This window comes from Pongo abelii, chromosome 19 (genome assembly GCF_028885655.2).
Source record: "Pongo abelii isolate AG06213 chromosome 19, NHGRI_mPonAbe1-v2.0_pri, whole genome shotgun sequence".
NCBI lineage: Eukaryota > Metazoa > Chordata > Mammalia > Primates > Hominidae > Pongo > Pongo abelii.
Window position 1 is genome coordinate 16174618 of NC_072004.2, and position 9986 is coordinate 16184603.

The 9986-nt window shown below is 49.4% G+C and overlaps 1 pseudogene; it reads left to right on the top strand.

Annotated features, from left to right (window-relative positions):
- The first annotated feature begins 3239 nt into the window (after nt 1–3239).
- On the top strand, nt 3240–9461 carry LOC129051452 (keratin, type I cytoskeletal 9-like; annotated as a pseudogene).
- The last annotated feature ends 525 nt before the right edge of the window (nt 9462–9986 follow it).

Sequence of the window (9986 nt, forward strand, 5' to 3'; positions counted from 1 at the left end):
CTGGGTTTCCCAGCAGAACTTGGCAAAGACCTTGAATGGTTTAAAATCATTTAAGAAAGTAGAAAGGGAATCAATTATACCCACTAGCCTTGATCTAAGAGTCTTCCATATATTAACCATTCGTAAAATGCCTTCAGTATTCTCTGAATATTGAATAAAAGAGAATTATATTCTCTTTTAATTTTCAAAACTTAAACTACCTGTTCAATTTTTAATTTAACATATTTTGTACCACCCATTTAAATATTTATTTAACACACTTTGGTAAATTAACTCACCTTTCATTTCAATAAATATATTTATAAAGGAAATCTTACATTACTACCAAAAAAGGAAAATCATAATCACTTGCCAGAAGCAGAAGGAAATGACATACAGAAATACCTAACTTCTAACTAGATGCTGTTACTTTCTAAAGGTGCTGAGCCCAAAGCTGGCTCTCTTTTTTTGAACAGAGTGATTGACAAGTGTGGTGGGGCAATTACAGAGGCCATAGTGTCCAAATGAGATTTCATCCTTGACTAATCAGAAGATTGAAAAATAGAAAAAGAGGCCAGGTGCAGTGGCTTATGCCTGTAATCCCAGCAATTTGGGAGGCTGAGACAGGAGGATAATTTGAGCCCAGGAGTTCAAGATCAGCCTGGGAAACATAGGAAAACCCCATCTTTATGGAAAAAAAAAATTAGCTGAGCATAGTGGTGTGTGCCTGTAGTCCCACCTACTTGGGAGGCCGAGGCTGGAGGATGGCTTGAGCCCAGGAGGTCAAGGCTGCAGTGAGCTGTGATCATCCCACTGCACTCCAGCTTGGATGACAGAGTGAGACTCTGTCTCAAAACAAACAAACAAACAAACATGGAAAAAGGAAATCTTCTCTCCAAGTGCTTCAGTATTATTATGATGATGATGATGATTATTATTATTATTTTATTTATTTATTTTTTTGACATGGAGTCTTGCTCTGTCGCCCAGGCTGGAGTGCAGTGGCATGGATCTCACCTCACTGCAACTTGTGCCTCCCGGGCTCAAGTGGTTCTCATGCCCCAACCTCCTGAGTAGCTAGGATTACAGGCGTGTGCCACCATGCCCGGCTAATTTTTTGTATTTTTAGTAGAGACGGGGCTTTGCCATGTTTCCCAGTCTGATCTCAAACTCCTGAGCTCAGGCAATCTGCCCGCCTCGGCTTCCCAAAGTGCTGGGATTACAGGCGTGGGTCACTGCGTCCGGCCACTTCAGTATTATTTAACAGTCATTGAACATCAGTTAAAAGCCCCACAAGAAATACCAGTCATCTATGCCACCTAAACATGCAGGCCTTGCCTCTTTCAGGACCTTGCTGACCATCCTGGCAAAGACATTTCCCTACCTTTAGCTCCTTTTCAGCAATGAGCATCTTTCTGGAATGACTGGTATCTTTCCTCCATCTCGTATGTGCTGGGATCCTACTTGGACCAGATGTGGCGCTGGGCACTGGGGCAAGTACAAGATGAGCAGGGGCAGGCTTAGAGGAGCTCTTGCTGCCAACAGAGAGAGCTTTCTTCTATTTTTTCAGTACGTGAACTTTTATTCTTCATCAAGTGCTTCATAGAGCCATGGAGATCAGTGTGACACTATAATAGAGCACAGTACAAACCCAGGGGGCGAGAGTACACGAAGACGGAGGAGAGGCACTCAGACGGATCACTGAAGATGAGTAGTTTTCTGTGTAGAAAAGATGGAGAGGGACATTTCAATTAGAGGTCATTGCAAGTCCTGAGTATTCTTAGAGGGAAGAAGGGCATTTGGGGAGCATTGTATGATTTTCTAGGGGGTCTGGGGGATGGTGGGAGATGGGGCAGGAATGGAAAGATGGGGATGGGCCTAAGTGCCAGGAATGTGGACCTTATCTTGAGGGTGGAGGGAAACTGGTGAAGTGATGTTGTCAGACGTGGATTAGAAAGATCATTCTGGCTGCTGTGCAGGAAGAGTCAGAGGGACATGGGAGAGGCAGGGAGGGCAGTTAGAAGCTCATGGCTAAGGTCTGGGTGAGGGCAGAGTTGATGGGGAGTTAGGGGGCTGAATGATCAGAGACAGCCGAACATTTTTTGAGCATTTCTCACAAGTCTTTTACTAGGAGACGGACGAACTAGTCATATCAACCTTTATCAGTGGAGGAAACTGAGGCACAGAGTAGTTAAGTAACTTATCAAAGTCACACAGCTCATGAGCACGGAGCTGGATGGAGCTCAGGTAGGCACACCGGAGACCAGTGTGTTCTTCACCATTCTCTTCTGGCCTTGGTGACCAGAATATACATCCAAGTTTCTGCCAGGAGCCGGGATAAGTCACACATCTCTGTATCCCCTCCCGAGCTCTGTATGGGGTAGGCACTCAACCAAGGTCAATTCCACACTCCCTGCTGGGCCCTGCAAAAGGACCAGGACAGTCGAGTCACTTGCATTCCTGCTCAGAGGTCAGCTAGTGTCAGCACCACCTTGTTTATTTGGTCCACTTTCTTCTTCCGGCCCTTTGGGTGAACTCTGCACGCTGTCCTTGAGTGCCGGCGGGCATGGTCTTGGTGCCTCTCTCCATCTTTTGGCCATGCCAGTTGTCTCCTCATCAAACTGGAGTCTCCCAAGGGCAGAGCCTCAGTCTCCGCAGAAAGCCTTGAGGATCCTGAGAGCAAGGACTGGTTTTCATCCATTTGGAGCTCTACAAGGGCAGGAGCTGTGCCTCCCCCTCCTCTGTGATAACTCCTTAGTACCCTGGTTCCAGCTCAGCCCACAGTGGACACAAGGTGGGAGCAAGGAGGGATGAGGGATGCAGACAGCAATGACCATCAATAGAGGAGGTAACTCTGCTCCTGGGAGTTTCTATCCAGAAGAGGCTAAGTCTCAGACCTGCTGTTGGGGCCAGCCGGAGACCAGACTCCAGGATCTAGGTCACCCCTGTGGCAGTAGAGCTGATTTATGGTGGCCCTGACAGCCTAATATCATCAAAATATCCCACACAATGGAGAGAAGCTGGGCCGCCCCCAGGCAGTCACCAAAGGACGCTGAGCCTGGGGCAGCCCGGCTGCCTCATATCCCAGACCTCCCTCGGGTCTGTAGGGGGAGGCTGGCACAGAGCAAGGGCACACCCAGGTGTGCCACCTTCAGCTGGGAGTATAAGTAGGCAGCCCCAGGGACAGCTCTGTACCCTGCACTTAGGAGCCGGTAGCACTCCTATCACCGCTTCTCAACTCGTGAGCTACCAGCTGTGTCATGAGCTGCAGACAGTTCTCCTTGTCCTACTTGAGCCGCAGCGGCCGGGGTGGTGGGGGTGGCGTGGGCAGTGGGGGCAGCATAAGGTCTTCCTACAGCCACTGCAGCTCCTCAGGGGGTGGTGGAAGAGGGGGCCGATTCAGCTCTTCTAGTGGCTATGGTGGGGGAAGCTCTCGTGTCTATGGGAGGGGAGGTGGCGGCAGTTTTGGCTACAGCTATGGCGGAGGATCTGGGGGTGGTTTTAGTGCCAGTAGTTTAGGCGGTGGCTTTGGGTGGTTCCAGAGGTTTTGGTGGTGCTTCTGGAGGAGGCTGTGGTAGTTCTGGGGGTTTTGGAGGTGGCTTTGGTGGTGGTTCTGGAGGTGGCTTTGGTGGTGTTCTGGAGGTGGCTTTGGTGGTGACTATGGGGGTGGGTTTGGGGCTTTGGGGGTGGTGCTGGAGGTGATGATGGTGGTATTCTGACTGCTAATGAGAATAGCACCATGCAGGAACACAATTCTCGGCTGGCCTCTTACTTGGGTAAGGTACAGGCTCTAAGGAGGCCAACAATGACCTGGAGAATAAGATCCAGGATTGGTATGACAAGAAGGGACCTGCTGCTACCCAGAAGAACTACCCCTCTTATTATGACACTATTGATGATCTCAAGTACCAGGTAGGTGCAGGAAACCATCTCTGTCTCGGTCTCTGTCTCTTACATTCTTTATCTTCCAAAAAAGGTAAAATGCTAAACTCTAAGCTCAGATAACAGCCAGGGAATCCACCTTTTGGAAATGTACGCTTTCATCAGAAACAAACTTGTGTTTGGTTTCTGGGGATCTCCCAGGATAGGACTTTGGCCTGTGCTCTGAGCATTCATTTCTACTTCCTCAACTTTCAGAGTTTGGGCAGAGCAAAGAGGAGGCCTGGGTTAACATGAGCTGAGCTGGGACTGGATGTGGAACCTCCTTTAGGTCTGGTCTAAGTCAATACTCTCTCTTCCTTTGTACTTCTCCTGGGCTTCTTTAGGAGTGTATCTTGATCTTTTAAGGTATTTTGGACCCGATTGTACATGTTGGTTATTCAAGTGATGGAGAGGATCCAGAACTCTGGGAATAGAAGCTATCTATCCATCCATCCATCCATCCATTCCTCCCTCCCTCCCTCCACCCACATGTCTATCTATCTATCCATTTATTCAGCCACTCAGTTCAGTGAGTGCCTACCCTCAGGGTTGCTCTGGGTAGACATAGTGATGTGCTAGACTTAGTTCTGGTGGAGCTCACAGTCTGGCTCATCAGTATTCTCAGTGATTCCTCTTGTTTTAACTTCTGCATGTCTCTGGATGTGCTGTTTCTTCTACTCCAAACCTCTTCCATTTATTTATTAATGTTACATCTTAGCCATCCTTCAGGGCCCAATTCAATTGCCAGCCACCTCCTTCCTGAAGTCTTTCTTGATCTCCCATTGCCATAAGCCACCTCTCCTTTCCTTGAACTCTTTTAGGACACTTTTGACTTTGTAGTCAGTGGTGGGATCCTTGAGGAACAGGATGTCAGTAATCTCTAAATCCCACTATGTTCTTTGCAGTAGATCTTCAAATATTTGTTGAATGAGTGAATGAATGAAGGCCACACCAAACATCTTCGCTGAAGGCTGGAAGGGGTCTGTGCCATGTCCCAGCTGTTGAAAGTTCCTCATTCCTCTTGAGAATCCTCCTGCATGGAATCCTCACTTCCTGTGGCTTTGCCTGGCCTCTTGCCCTCCCAGCAGTGGTCCACAGCATGATTTCATGGCTGTGTTCTTTTTTTTCAGATTGTGGACCTGACAGCGGGCAACAATAAAACTCTTCTGGACATCAACAACACTCGCATGACGCTGGATGACTTCAGGATAAAGTGAGTCCTGCTCCTCTTTTCCTCTCCGGTCATCAGCCCTTTCCCCCAAACCTCAGCGCTCTGGAGGTCCTGGTATGGCCTGGTTCCCTCTTGATTGTTTTCTACCCCTGGCTGGTCTGCAGGTTCGAGATGGAGCAAAACCTGCGGCAAGGAGTGGATGCTGACATCAATGGCCTGCGGCAGGTGCTGGACAATCTGACCATGGAGAAGTCTGACCTGGAGATGCGGTATGAGACTCTGCAGGAGGAGCTGATGGCCCTCAAGAAGGATCATAAGGTGGTAAGGTGCTGGGGCTTATGGCTTACTGGGGAGAGGGAGGAGCAGAAATGCAGAGACAGCAGGGGAGCTTTGGAACATTGCCTGGGAGACACCCTCTCCTTTGCTCTTGAGGACACTTTCAGCTTCTCCTTGGCATCACCTGTGGTAGTGGGTGGGCTTTGGCTTCACAACTGTGTCCCCTTTTTGTACCCTGGGGGGACCAGAGGGAGAAATCTGAAAGGTGGTGCAGAGGGCTTTATCCCTGACCTCATCTCCCTTTCCTCCCTGGCAGGAGATGAGACAGCTGACTGGGCAGAACAGTGGAGATGTCAATGTGGAGACAAACGTTGCTCCTGGCAAAGATCTCACCAAGACCCTCAAAGACATGCATCAGGAGTATGAGTAGCTCATTGCTAAGAACAGAAAGGACATCGAGAATCAATACAAGACTCAGGTGAGCAGAGTGGGCTGCCCATTCATCCTCCTCCCATCCATCTATGCATATCTCCATCCCTCCATCCTCCCATTCCTTCATCCTCCTAGCTCTGCATCTCTCAGTGCAGCTGTCATTTATCCATCTTCCAATGGAAGTCATTCAACCATCTTCATTCACTGCATACAAACATCATTACAAAGTAGCTTCTCAGTGCCATGTTATATGTAAAGTATTGATGTCTCAGAGGTACTGATGTCTCAGATATGAGCCAAACAACATTGCTGCCCTTGAGAAGCTCACAGTTTATTAGATGTGTGTGAACAAAAGCAGAATGTGAACAATTTAATCTAATGCTATGTATTGTAAGACTATAGGAGAGGGATACAGTGTGTCTCCCATACTGTACTGAGCTCCTTGGTGGTTCCCTTCCTCCTTGAGTCTCCAGTGCCTAGCCAGAGTCTGGCACATACATGAAGGCATGGTCTGTGGTGTGTGTGTGTGTGTGTGTGTGTGTGTGTGTGTGTGTGTATGTTTGAAAGGTGGGGGAAGTTTGGAATAAGGTTAGATTAGAAAGATGGTTGTGAGACAAAGTGTGAAGGGTCCTGCAACCTTGTTGAGAGGGAATGTCATGTTGAGAGGACCGGAAAACCCTGCACGGCTGGAGGGTACCCAAAACTCAGAACGACTTGTCTTTGGCTTCGGATTAGCCTTGGCCCTGGAGGTGAAGCTCCTGGTGAATGGGGCCGAATGTCGCCCACTGAAGCTCCTGACCCAGCCTGGTGCTTACTGAGCCTTTGGTTTTGCAGATAACCCAGATCGAGCATGAGGTATCCAGTAGTGGTCAGGAGGTGCAGTCCAGTGCCAAGGAGGTGACCCAGCTCCGGCACAGTGTCCAGGAGTTGGAGATTGAGCTGCAGTCTCAGCTCAGCAAGGTTGGTAGTTCTGCTGTAGACCCTTTGCCAAGGTGGGGCACAGGAAGGCTTTGCAGCCCGGGAGTGGGAAGAAGAGGAGTTATAATGTCACATCCCTCTTAAAGCCTTCTCCTGACCCTTAGAAAGCTGCCCTGGAGAAGAGCTTGGAAGACACGAAGAACCGCTACTGTGGCCAGCTGCAGATGATCCAGGAGCAGATCAGTAACTTGGAGGCCCAGATCACTGAGGTCCGGCAAGAGATTGAGTGCCAGAATCAGGAATACAGCCTTCTGTTCAGCATTAAGATGCAGCTGGAGCAGGAAATCGAGACCTACCGCAACCTCCTTGAGGGAGGCCAGGAAGACTTGGAGGTGCTCCAGGATTCGGTGGAACCCCTGGGGGTCCTCAGGCCTCTGACACTACTTCTATCCCTCTGGATAGAGGCAGGGGGGGAAGTTCTCATACACAGGGTCTTATGGGTTGAGGACTTCTTCATCCTGGGGGCGGGAGGGACCTCAGTGCATTTGGGCTTTGGGGAAGGGGGATGGTGACACTGAGAGAAGGAGCTGCCTCCCTGCTCCAGGGAGGGGAGGGCCCCACAGTCCCAGCTGGAGGCTCTCCCCTCCCAGCTATGGTGCCAGGCCAGACTCTGTCCTCTGCCTCCCAGGAAGGAAAACAGAAAGATTCATGTTTGGGTTCTGACTCTGTCCAGGTCCATCCTCATATATGTGTGTGTGGGCCACTAATTTTTTATTATTATTTTTTAAGACGGAGTCTCGCTCTGTCGCCCAGGCTGGATGGAGTGCAGTGGTGCAGCCTCTGCTCACTGCAAGCCCCGCCTCCCGGGTTCACACCATTCCCCTGCCTCAGCCTCTCCAAGTAGCTGGGACTACAGGCGCCCACCACCACACCCCGGGTAATTTTTTGTATTTTTAGTAGAGATGGGGTTTCACCGTGGTCTCGATCTCCTGACCTCGTGATCTGCCTGCCTTGACCTCCCAAAGTGCTGGGATTACAAGCGTGAGCCACCGCGCCTGGCCTGGGCCGCTCATTTTAACTCTCTTGTTTTCTTTCTTTCTTAGTGAATCCTCCGAGCTGGAAAAATTGGCCTTGAGGGTAGCCAAGGAGGTCGAGGAGGAAGTGGAGGCAGTCATGGAAGAGGATCCAGGGGAGGAAGTGGAGGCAGCTATGGTGGAGGAAGTGGTTCTGGAGGAGGAAATGGAGGTGACTATGGTGGAGGAAGTGGGTCCAGCGGAGGAAGTGGAGGCAGCTATGGTGGAGGAAGTGGTTCTGGAGGAGGAAGTGGAGGTGGCTATGATGGAGGAAGTGGAGGTGGCCATAGCGGAGGAAGTGGAGGTGGCCATAGTGGAGGAAGTGGGGGCAACTATGGAGGAGGAAGTGGTTCTGAAGGAGGAAGTGGGGGTGGCTATGGTGGAGGAAGTGGGTCCAGGGGAGGAAGTGGAGGCAGCCATGGTGGAGGAAGTGGTTTTGGAGGTGAAAGTGGAGGCAGCTACAGAGGCGGTGAAGAAGGGAGTGGAAGTGGTGGTGGCTATGGAGGAGGAAGTGGAAAATCATCCCATTCCCAGTCTTCTTCCGCAAAATCTGGTGACCAAAATGAGACGAAAGGTAAGGGACAATCCTAGGTTGTGGAGTGGAGGGAGGCACAACTCTAGATTGTGGAGTGGAGAGTCAAGGTATCACTCTTTTTTTTCAAGTATTTTTGAATCTCTAGGGAATACAGATTCTGAATAGAGCTAGATGTTAGGGAAATCTCTAGTGAGGTGTCAGAGACCGGCCCTTGGTTCTGAATTGATCATTATTTTTGACAGAGCCTAGGATGAGGCTAGGACCAAATCTACACATGGCTGAGTCTCAGTCATGAAAATTGTGCATTATCATGACCCACCCTATGAGGTAGGTTTTATTATAATCCCCATTTCAAGGAAAATGAGGTTCAGAGAAAATAACTAATTTTCTCAAAGTCATACAATCACAAATGAGGGGTTCAGCTCTGTGCGGCTTCACAGCCAGTACTTTCAACTCTCGTGAGGATGGGGGACCAGGATCAGCAACAGTTCAGGTGGAAAAGAGACTCAGGGATTTTAGTCAGTAGTTGGCTTGCACAAGTATTACATGATGCAACTGCCAAAAGGATGAACATAATCTAAATGTAAGAAAGACTCACACAGGTGAGTTGGTCTCTAGATCAGGGAAAATTTTCCCATGTACACATTGAATTTTATAAAATATAAATGTAATATGAAATTATAGTAAAAGGCTGGATAATATGACTGGGAATGTTTAGCTCAGAGAAGACTTGGGGTGCCTGGGAGCTGCCCTGCAGGGTGTCTGATGCGGTTTTGTGTGTCCAGTGGCACTGCAGGGCCATGGATGTACATCTAAGAGTGAGGCTGGGGCCGTCTTTTGCCTCAGTATCCAAATAATTGACTAACAAATCTGTTGAATGGAGGGGGCTGCCTCATAAGCCCCCCATCCTCAGACTTGGGGGTGCATCTGCCAGGTTTGCTGCAACAGAGATTCAGGAATTAGATGGGGATCAGTAGATTGGGAGACCCCAGGGTCCTTCCCCGTCAGGATTCTCCAGCTCTTTGAGCTCTAGTGTCCTTGCTTTGAGTTTCCCCATCTTTCCCCAAGTCCCAACCCCTCTGCTCCTGCTTACAGTCTTCCCTTCTCCCCCTCATCTCCCTTCCATCTCTCCACAGGCTTCCTTTCGCGATACTAGAGCCTCTGTAAACTTCTCCTGCCCAGCCCCAGATGAGCATCCCCAGACGGGCAGACCCCCGATGAAGCCTGCTTATTGGATCCTGACATCAGGGATAGCTGGTGAGCCCCTGTGCCCATCTAGGACTGGACTGACTTGGCATATGTGCCTCTGGTTTTCCATCATCTTCCAACCCTGCTTGGCTTTGATCTTTGATGACTTCAGAGTTGGGGAGACAGACCTCTTTCTTCTCTCTGGCCTGGGGTGATCTCACACCCTGCATGATCTTGATTATAATAAAGCTCTCCTACTGCAAATCAAACTCAGACTTTGACCCATTTGTTCTTTGGGATTAAGAAGGGATAGAGTGGGCAGGACACAGTAGCTCATGTTTGTAATCCTAGCACTTTGGGAGGCTGAGACAGGAGGATCACTTGAGGCCAGGAGTTCAAGACTAGCCTGAGCAACATAGTGAGACCTGTCTTTACAAAAAATTAAAAAAAAAAAAAATTAGACAGGCATGGTTACGGGCACCTGTGGTCTCAG